A 12,261-nucleotide genomic window follows, 5' to 3' on the forward strand; every position below is an offset into this window, starting at 1 on the left:
TAGCGTATGGTCACGTGGTATATCTTGTACACGTGTTATTATATATAAGTGGATATTTATTGAAACTATTCCTTAAAAATAAGGAAACTAAACTATATCGTTCACCCATATTATAACACGTGCACAAGATATACCATGTGTACATACTACTGTAGTAGTCTATAATTTCTCCAGATTTGTAGGCAGCAAATCACATGCATGCTTAACATATACCCAAAACAAATTTAATGATTTCAAAATAAATTAAGAAATATATTTGTGCTTACCATGGCTTTACTTTTTGAAAAAAAAAAGGGAACCACAGTTTGATTTTTGACCAAGATTATGTTATGAATATTTAATATTAAAAATAAAATTGTTTTGTATTTAAAATTGGATTTCACATGCTTGATCTTGGTTTTACCAGATTACAATAATATTTATTCTTCATTCATTCTTGTGGTCCTTGCAAAAGCTGTAGCCTCCTCCTGATCGAGTGAGGCAGTCAATGCGCCGTTGTTGTTGTTGTCGCGCCTATGCCCAGAGTTTGGGGATTGCTTTTATTTATTTTATTTTTATTTTTTATTTGTTTAGTTGGTGAGAGGAATAAATGGACTCCGAAAATATATTTAAAATTTAAAAACAAAACACAACACAGGGTGGAAAGCAACGCATATGAACATGTAACATTAACTCCAGCTGTTTGAAATTACATAGCAACCCATGGCCAATGACCTTAAGACAACCAAAAAAAAAAAAAAAAAAGACTAGGAATTCATATTCTCCCCTTCTATGTATAGTTTAATCATATGACGCAAAATAGGAAGACCTTAGATCCCCTAGATTTTGGATTTAGCTCTCCTTCAGTGGTAAAACTAAAAGAAAAGCAGTGTGCTAAATTTATAGGTCTTTGCTAAATTAGATGTGTGTGTGTGTTTTTTTTTCCTCCTCGGGATATCAATTACTTAGTACTTAACGGACATCATTCGGCCCTTGGTCAGCTCTTTGAGGAGGTTGGCCCAAATTCAACTCAAACCTTGTTTTAGACTAAAGTTATAGGCTAGCTAATACGATTCATTATTTGAGTCCAATGCGGCACGACCCATCTAGACTCACCTAAGTCTGCACAATTTTATATTTAAAATGTCATTTGCAAAAGGGAGGTCTTGAGCACAAGCAGGCAACGCTGCTGCCAATTACCTCCAAATTGGAAGGGCCCCAATTTGAATAAACCTCTATATATACATACGTATGTTACTTAAAAATCATGCTATATATATTAATATTATGTTAGGCCCAAATATTGTATATAAAAACAAAAAGCCCAATTATGTAAATTAAAACTAAAAATAGGAAACTCAGTAAGGGCCAATGTTATTTAAACTTATAAATGTATTCAATTAAGATTTTAAAAGAGTTAAACGGAGTTATAAAGTTTATAGAGTTCATATTTCAATTTATTTCTATAAACTCCACATAGAGTTTGATTGAATTCCTAGATTGATTTTAATGGTGTTTGTTAGAGTTTTATCATAAATTTTAAAAGAGTTGATTAAAGTTCTAAAATGTATTTTTTTTTTGGGGGGGCTGTTTATCGTTTTTCTAGATGTTCAAAAGAAAAAGTACCTTTACAAAAACATTTTGTAAAGAACGTCCAAACCAAATACATCCAAAGAAAATAAAAGAAGGGCATCTATTTTGTTCAAATGTGCAACCAAATAAGGATTTATGTTTGCATGTTTATGAAAAATATGCAAAACTAAAAACATAAAAGTAATTTCAAGACCAAAAAAATGACAAGTAAACTATAATTCTAAATGCATAAAAACGAATAAGTATATGCTTCATTGCTCATCTTTGACTCCCATCATTCATGGCATATCTCCACATATCTGAAGATATCCCAACTGTCCATTGGTTAGCATTCTTGACAACAACTGTTCATATTATGATGCAACAACTTGTTTGATGTACAACAACAAATATTTACAGCAACACATATGTTGATGTTCATCTATATATGATGGCAACAACAGCAACTATTCAAGCAGCAACTGTTCATATTATGATATACATCGATATATATGCTACTGTTCATCGATATATGGTGATGTACAGCAAGAACAAATATTCAAACATACGATGAAAGATCATACATATATGAAAAGAGAAGAGATTTTTTTACCTCCACTTGACAAGCACACACGTTCAAGGATTGGAAAGCATAGAGCACGTTCAAAGTTTCTAGGGTTGACATAAGATTGTTAGTGCCTTTTTTATTTATACTTACCACTTTAATTTCTAACGAAATTGGGCAAATTATTAATTCCTTCAAAATAAATTACTTTTTGAATACACCTAAATTTTGTTTGACTTTTAAAAAGTCATAATTGAATACACCTAGATTTCGATGTACTTTTTTAATATCAATCGAAATCTGAATTGAATACACCCAAACTTTTACAAACTCTTTTAAAATCTGAATTGATACACTCAAACTTTTAAACTCTTTTAAAATCTTAATTGAATACACCCCCCTAAGTCACCTAGTTGAATGGAAAAAAAAGGGATAAATTAAGAAATAAAATACGGGGATGATCTCTTTAAGAGTTCGTATAGAGTTGGGGTTTTGACAAAAGAAAAAAAAAACAAGTTGCTTAGATTTCATGAATTCTAGCACTTATGACCCAGTTTCCGAAGCGACTTTTAGGAGTTATGCTTCATGGCGTGAGAGTAAATACTTTCATTGCAAGTATTAGTCAATGAAGTATGTGTGTGCTTAATATCATTGATGTTCATGATTATTTATATTTTCTATTGCCTCTGCAAAAAGAAGCTTTTCAAAGTTGAGGTTCACCAAATCTAATCTTTAGTCAACTATGAAACAAGAAAGATTGAATGGCTTAGCTATGTTATCCATTAAAATATACATGGTAGAAAAATTTGATTATGTAAAGTTAATTGATACTTTTGCATTGAAAAATGCAAGACGAGTGATATTTAAGCAATGCATTGATGTATTTTATAAAGTTGTTATGTGAATTACATATTGTTAATTTTCTTTTTAAGTTACAATTGTGACTTTGAGTTCAAATAATGTTTTTGAACTTACCTTAAAAAATCACATACATAGAGAGTAAAAGGCCAGCATTTTAGTGGTTTGCCTAGGGCCTCCAAAACATTAGGACCGCCCTGAAATATTTAATCCATATTATCCATCATATTTAGTCTAACTTGTTATACAATATAGTTGGATATTAAAAAGTTAAGATTAAATATAGTTGAATATATTTTCATATCCAATCAAATAAATATTTTAACTTGCGAACTCGTCCTGACCCAAGCCACTCCAAGTTATGAGTTTGATTCCATCACTGAATTGAAACCTCTACAATTTGTGTTTTTATGTGTGTGAGAGATATAAATTTTGTTCTTGCAGTCAAACAATATGGGTAGAATATTTTCAAGTTGTATTTCATTCTTCAAAAGGAGGTATTTATAATACAAGGATGTAACCCTAGTAGGGTCAAACTAGGAAACCAGATAAAATCCTAATTACACAATATCTGTACAAACAGAAAGAAATATAGTCATAATAAATTAGGAAATAAATCTCCTATTTAACTTAGGATCTCGCTAACACTCCCCCTCAAGTTAGAGCAAAGATGTCAAGCATGCCCAACTTATCAAACGAGTTGAGAAAGACTGTAGTAGACATAGCATTCATAAAAATATCTGCCAGTTGATACTCGGACGGTATAAACGGAAAACATATAATTTCAGCATCCAACTTCTCTTTAACAAAATGTTGATCAACCTCCACGTGCTTTGTACGGTCATATTGCACAGTGTTATGTGCAATTGCAATTGCAGCTTTATTATCACAATACAAATCCATGGGCTTTTGGGATCCAAACCCAAGATCTCTCAACAATCTTCTCGACAATAGTAACTCACACACACCTTGAGCCATCCCACGATACTCGGCCTCAACACTGGACCTAGATACCACTTTTTATTTTTTACTCCTCCAAGTAATAAAATTACCACCAACAAATGTGAAATACCCAGACGTGGGACGTTTATCAGTGATTGAACTAGCCCAATCAGCATCCGTATACCCTTCCACATCTGTATGACCATACTTGCAAAACATTAACCCCTTGCTAGGAGTTACTTTCTGATACCTCAAAATACGAATCACAGCAGCCATATGATCTTCACTAGGAGAATGCATAAACTGACTCACTACACTCACAACATATGCAATATCAGGACGTGTATGGGCTAAATAAATCAATTTCCCCACAAGTCGTTGATAACGCTATTTATCTATAAGGACTTGATCAAGATACAACCCCAACTTATGATTCTGTTCACTAGGGGTATCAATTGGTTTACAATCCAACATTCCAGTCTCTGCAAGTAAATCCAAAATATACTTTCTTTGAGATAGAAAGATACCATGTTTAGATCTAGCAACTTCAATACCAAGAAAGTACTTCAAATCACCGAATGACTTCATCTAAGACTCGGAAGCCAAATACTTTTGAAGATTTTGCATTTCTACATGATCATGTCTCCAGTCACAATCATATCATCAACATAAATAATTAAAGCTGCCAATTTACTTTTATGCCACTTTAGAAACAAAGTATGGTCTGAGTTACTCTGCATATACCCAAATTTCTTCATAAATGCTACAAATTTTCCAAACCACACTCTTGGAGACTGCTTCAATCCATATAAGGACTTTCGCAGCTTACACACAACACCCTTCGTAGAAGTTACAGAAATACCAGGAATGAGATCCATGTAAGTCTCCTCTTTGAGGTCACCATGTACAAATGCATTTTTGATATCGAATTGCAATAAGGTCCAGTCGTAGTTAGTAGCCAGGGACAATAGTACATGCGCGTATTGAGCTTTGCTACTGGAGGAAAGGTCTCCAAATAATCCACTCCATAGGTCTGAGTATAACCTTTTGCTACTAATCTCGCCTTGTAACGATCAATGGAACCATCAACCTTATGCTTCAAAGTAAATACCCATCTGCTTCCAACAACTTTCTTCCCTCGTGGCAAAGGAACTAAATCCCATGTTTTATTCTTGTTCAAGGCATCCATTTCAACATTCATGGCATCCATCCATTTGAGGTTAGATAAGGCATCCTGCAGCTTAGTTGGCACACATACACTAGACAATTGACACAAATATAATGCATATGACTTAGACAAACGATGAGTTGACACATAATGGCTAATGGAATATTTAGATTTGGCATGTATATCAGGAGAATATTGTACTTTAGGTTTCCCACGAGTGGTTCGTGGGGGTAACTGATAAGTTGACACAGGTAGATCATTAGAAATTAACCCTCCAATTCACCCTCCTCTCCCCTTAAATTGGAGAGGATGAAGGGATATAATAGGGCACTTCTTTATGGAAAATCACATCCAAAGTAACATGCACTTTCTGGGTAGGTGGATGATAGCACTTATAACCCTTATGAGTAGAAGAGTAACCAATAAAGACACATCATAGAGCACAAGGATTAAGTTTACTCTGTTGATGAGAGTAGACATGAACATAGGCAACACACCCAAAAACTTTAGGGGGCAAGTTGGAGACAGAGACAGGGGAAACATGGTTACCAAACACATCATGCGGAGTCTTGAAATCAAGAACCCGGCTAGGAGTATGATTAATCAAATAGGTAGTAAATAGAATAGCATGCCCTCAAAGATGATGGGGGAATAGACATATCCAATATGATTGAGCAAGCAACTTCAAGCAATTGTCAGTTCTTTCTTTCAGACACACCATTTTGTTGAGGAGTAAAAAGGGTTGTCGTTTGGTGAATAATATCTTGAGCACAAAAGAATGATGCCAAAGTATTATTCACATATTTGCCTTCGTTATCAGTCCGGAATACTTTGAACTCGAGTATGAAATTGAGTAGACACCATAGTACAAAACTGTGGAAGGATGGAAGTAACATCATGTTTATTTTTCAGCAAGAAAACCCAAGTGAGTCAGGTACAATCATCAATAAATGTGACGAACTAACGAAATCTGTTCAAAGTAACGTGAGCCGGACCCCACACATCAGAATGCACTAAATCAAAAGGTTTTGTAGCTTTACTGTCACTTAAAGGAAACACAATGCGATGACTCTTGGCCAAAATACATGTCTCACACTTAAAACTGGACTCATCACAAGAGCAGAATAAAGATGGAAACATACGCTTAAGATAGCCAAATAATGGGTGTCCCAAGCAACGATGCCATAACCAAATTTGTTGTTTGTCTTTGACACTGCAACTTTGAATAGTATTAACGACATGATCATGAACTGGGGTAGAAAGCAATGTCAAATAATATAACCCCTTATCCGTTGACCATGCCCAATCGTCTTGTGAGTCTTGAGATCCTGAAAAGAGTAATGTATAGGATAGAAAGTAGCAGAAGCATTAAGTGTGTCAAGTAATCGACCAACAGATAACAAGTTACAATAGATATTGGGAACTAATAATGCACGAGACAAGGACATAGTAAAAGTGAGAGAGATTGTTACCTCACCAGTAATTGGAGAGAGCAAGCCATTAGCACTAGTTATGTATGGGTCACGGGTATTACTAGACAACTCATGAAAAAATTTATCATCATAAGTCATATGATCAGAAGCACTAGTGTTAATATCCAAGTATTGGAGCCAGTACCTAGAATAGAGTCAAAAACACACAATTTTGCAGAAGAAGTAGCGAATCACCAACAATGAACTTATCACACATGATTGCAGAAGAAACTCAATAGATCACGGCAGAGTATAGAATGGAACACAGCAGAGACACAATTACGGCAGATGCATGAAGACAGTAGAGGCACGAACATGACAGAGCACATAGCAGAACACAACCAAGGCACAAATATGGTAGATGCATGAAGACATGAATGGCACAAACACAATAGAGGCACAAACACTACAACACAACACACAAACCCAGGAGGGCACACACGACACATGTGGAAAAAAAATAAGGGGCTAGAATATGGGTGGGCACAACACACAGGTCACCATTAAAATAGGCTCGATATCAAGTCAAACAATATGGGTAGAATATTTTCAGGTTGTATTTCATTCTTCAAAAGGAGATATTTATAATACAATGATGTAACGCTAGTAAGGTCAAACTAGAAAACAAGATAAAATTAATCCTAATTACACAATATTTGTACAAAAAGAAAGAAAAATAGTCCTAATAACCTAGGAAATAAATCTCCTAATTAAGTTAGGATCTCGCTAACACTTGATTCATCTATCACCTAGAAAATTTTGCACTACGTTGTGGTTAGATGGGTCAGACGCAACCTTTGAGGTCTCATCACCTTTCATGCTTAGTATAGTCCTAATTCTCATTTCTTTAAAATATGCATTAACAGTAAGAAATTTTGGTTGTGGGTGGCACAACGCTGGTGTGACTAGTAAATGGGATGGGAATTCTCTCATATAGAAAATTTAAGGGTAAACTAGAGTAAACCCCCCAACCTATAGGGTCATTTACGAGTCCATACCCGATTTTGAAGACATTTACCAGTACATACTCAACGTCACGGAAAACCTACAAATTGCCCCATCCGTTACGAGATCGTCAGAAAATCCGTTATCTGCCTACGTGGCGAATATGGGTTCTATTTTTTAATGAGGTGGACTTCCAGGTGGACAAATAAATAATAAAAAATTATATATTTTTCAAACCTAATTTTAAATCATTAAAATTATTTTAAAATTGATTATAAAAAAATAGAAAACAAAAAAACAAAAACAAAAATCCAACCCAGAAGAACCCACCACTCTCCCCCATTGCAACCCTCCCTCAACACCCACCCATGGCAACCCAACACAAACAAAAAAATCCATCTTCTCTGATATCCCCCTCCATTCTCAACCGTCATCCTCTCACTCCTCCTACCACCTTCTCCGACCCAACCCACAATATGAATCCCAACTAAATTCCTCAGCCATCACCAACTCCACCCCGAAACCCAGCACCTACGCCCCCATCCTCACCTGCTATCTTTTTCACCGGTGAGAAGCTTGGAGAAGAACCCAGATGCATCAGCCCCATTCCATCCCTTCCCTTCCAACCCACCTTCCTCACACCCTCCGAGCCACCCCACTTATGCAACCAACCTAAGTTGTTGGGGCGGAAGAGACAGCGAGTGGACGATGTCGCACGCTGCCTACTAGGGATGATCGATCCGAGAGGGGCAGCGGAATCGCCAGGGCCTATGAGCGACAACGACTCCACCGGTGCCGGATGACGTTGTGGGGTTTGGGTTCGCTACGTCGGAGATCATCTTGCCATCTAATGCCATTCTTAACCTTCTTCGCTGCCCAGAGATCATCTTGCCCATATTAAAGCTGTTAGTGTAATTTCTTTATATAACATGAGCATCATCTTATGCTGTTCCACTTTAAGGGAATCTTTGTTTTCAGACTTCATAAAAGAATGGCACATTTCTTCTTAAATTTCAACAAGCAAAATGAATGATCCAAATATTACCAAACCTAAGACAGAGAATTTTCAAAAAGAACTTAAACTTCACAACAAATCGACGCCAAGCTTCTTTCTATGGGGAAGATGGTGGATGCGAAGGAGAACGATCAAATCTATGGGATTTGTGGTTTGGGGAAAATAATCATCATTTTGGGGTTTATGTTTTTGGGGAAAACGATCAGATCTGTGGCATGGGGGAGGTGATGGGTTGGGCTGGAACAAGAGAGGTGTTAAGGCTAGGATAGGTGGCCTGAGTAAGCTTGGGTGGTGGTTTGGGTGGCTGAGGGCTAGGAGGAGAGGAGATCAGGAGAGAGAGAGAGAGAGAGAGAGAGAATCTGGATATGTTTTTTAAAAAAAAATTAAAAATTAAAAATTTAAAAAAAATTTAATATGTTTAATTTATTACAATCATTTAAAAAACAATTTTTTTTAATTATTTTTTGTCCACGTGGAACTCCATGTCAATTAAAAATGGGTCCCACAAATGCTACGTAGACAGATAACTGATTTTCTGACGATCTCGCTAACGGAGGGGGCAATTTGTAGGTTTTCCGTGACGTTGAGTATGTACTGGTAAATGTCCCCAAAATCGGGTATGGACTCGTAAATGACCCTATAAGTTGGGGGGTTTACTGTAATTTACCCAAAATTTAATCGTTCATTTTTTTTATCCTAGTTAGTGGGAACCAAAATATAAGTTGACGTATCAATAGTAGTAAGACATTGTCGTTTTATTTATAAGCACAAGCCTTCATTTCAACTAATTGTTTAATATAGTGTTTCCTATTCAACCAAGCAAGGAACATTTTAGCCAAGGCGGCCAATGAAATGAATTTTTAGTCTTTCTTCTCTTGAGTTGCGTAGGCGGGCCACCACCACGCCACTGAATGGCTTGGATGGAAAGGGTTGGATGGATATGTTGCACTTCTGACTTCTAATCAAATAACTGATCAACCAAGCAAGGAACATCCTCTTGAGGTTCTTTCACTTCATCGGGCTCGAGAATGGTTAAGCTTCGTATGGATGTTTTTGTGATTTTAGGTTTTTTTTAATGAGAATGATGCAATTAAATTAAGACATAGATTTATAGAGTGATGGGTAATTTAAACTAAGAAGTTAAACCACAGGGTGCTTCTTGAAGTTGGTAGGATGATGCCACGGTCTTGTTTTGCAAGCTTGATAACATTCCATAAAGTGTTTCTTGAAGTTGGATCAAGTCCATTACTTGGCTCATCTATGTAAACAACCTACATTGAATAAGTAACAATTAGATAAATACAAATGCATCACGTAATAACCATACTCATTTGTTAGTTTTCAGGATAAGCTAAACAAAAGATCCAATCAATTCTGTCCATCTAGCTTCCTCACTAAAATTGATCTTAAGAATCTCAATGGATTTTCTTCACATGTATAGATTCTACTTTTGTTCTAAATTCCTCTTTAGTTCACTCCAATATCTTACATTTTTTTTTTAAAGGAAAAAGGAACATTTCTACAATAAGAAATGTTAATACAAGAAGCATTAAAATTTATATTTTTCTCTAATATATAAGTTAGCTTTAAAGATTGTATTTTATTGTAAAGCAAATTGATCATTTACCATTTCATGGTATAAAAGCATGACTTTTTGTTGTTGTTGGGTATAAAAGCATGACTTGTATGATCCTTTTGTTCATATATTATGTGTTGGGAAGGCTATAACATTTTATGAAGACCCCTGAATGAAATATTGATGTGGTCTAAACAGTCCTAAATAAGTGTGAATCTCAGCTCTGTCAAAGAGTTTTGGAGTGCAAGGCGTCCTATTTGGAAATTTAGGAATTCTAGGTACCCTTTCAAATAAGTTACAAATTCAACAAAACAATTCAAAATTCCAAAACGTAGTGTTGAAGTCAAAACGTTATGCGAATAATGTGTGATTCACCTAATTCCTTCTTTCCCCTTTTAAAGATAATGCATGCAATTGGATTTTAATAGTTGAACAAAAATCTTCACTATCAACAAAAAATGTTCAACAACCAAAAAAAAGATTGTAAGTTATTGTAAATTATTTTTTTTGGGTCGTTGACAAGAAATAGATTATTGTATTTTTTTTTATTTTATAGGAAGAGCCGATTGTATCTATATATTTGTAGAGTCAGCCAAGCAAGCCCGAGCACGGCAGAGCCAAACCCAATTAAGTAAGGCCCAACATGGTACGACCCATATCTTTGGTTGACCCGTTTAAAGCCCATTTATTAAATTATATTTGTTTTATATACAAATAATATGCAATATTATTATATTTATACCTTAAGTTCAAGCCTATTTCTTTTCTCTCTGATAATATATTTTAAAAGTGAATGTTTTCCTTATAAATAAAGTAATGATTTGTTTTTTCAAGTTTCTACTTTTTATACCCAACCAATATTCTAGCCCTTTTCTATTTAAATGCAGTTAAAAAAAAGTCATTGGGCTCTTTTTTTTTTCCTAACAAATAATAAATCTTGGGTTTTTTTTCCCTAAAATAACAAATCTTGTTAGCATATACATAGTTGTAAAAAAAAGATTGAAATTGAATTGTCAAAAAAAAAAAATTGCAATACATAAGTCGAGCTCGGCGTGGGCCCATATTAGTGTGTTTAGTTGTGTGGCACGAGTGCTACCCATTCCTATATGGGGTCGGGTCATGGACTCAAGTTGGTCAACTTATGGCCAAATTGGTGTTTAGTTGTGTTTTTTCATAAATGAACAGGTTTGATTTGACCTGCTTATTAAATGGGTCAACTCTAAATGGCCAAATTGGCCCAACACATACCTTTTGACACTATTGTTGCGACCCAAACTGCTTTCGCATGACTTTATACTAGTTTCTTTTTTCTCTCTCCTCTCTCCCATGCTTCCTCTTCCTCAAAAATCCTTCTTTTTTTCTTTTTGTTGTTGTTGTTGTTGTTGTTGTAAAAATCCTTCTTTTGGTATTTTGGAAACATTCGAATAATTTTATTTTGTGCTATCTTTCGTGTTATGAAATTATTATAAAAAGAGAAAGACACTAGAAGCATTTACGACCGCAATACTAAAACCAAATTTGAGGAGAAGAAAGATTGAGAGAGAACCACTATTGAAGAAACGAAAAGAAATGAAAAATGGAAGACCTAACCTGGTTTGTTGTTTGTCTTGACGCATAGGGGGAGCACAAGATCCAACCCAATCCATTTAAATCGACTGATCCATTCTAATCCAATCCAATTCAATTTTAAATGGTTTCGATGATTTAGTGGATTAGATTGGATCCGTAATTTCCAAAACCAACATGATTGGATCAGATGACGGATTTGCTTGTGAGAAATTCCAATCAAATCAAATCCAATCTAGTTAGTTTTGTGCTTATTTTGCTCATTAGGTCATTGTCATTAAGAAAGTTATGAATATTTTAAGTAATTTGATGGAGTTATGTTTAATATATTTGTTTACACTATAATCAACCGAGCATATCTAGCCTCAAAACAACTAGCACCAAGGCAAACACATCTTCTCCCCTGCCGAAGGAAGACTCTTCCGAGGTGCGAAGCACCTGCCGAAACTCCCGACTGCCAAAGCTTACAAACAGTTAAACCTAATCTCCATGACACATGTCACCACCGTAGCGATTTGCACAAAGTCCCACATCGAAAATCTACACAAACCTCCCACTTTCACTTCCCTATAAAAAGGGAACAGTGCCCTAGTAAAAAGGGTA

Source organism: Prunus mume, linkage group LG2 (assembly GCF_029339155.1).
Source record: "Prunus mume cultivar Tortuosa linkage group LG2, ASM2933915v1, whole genome shotgun sequence".
Lineage (NCBI taxonomy): Eukaryota > Viridiplantae > Streptophyta > Magnoliopsida > Rosales > Rosaceae > Prunus > Prunus mume.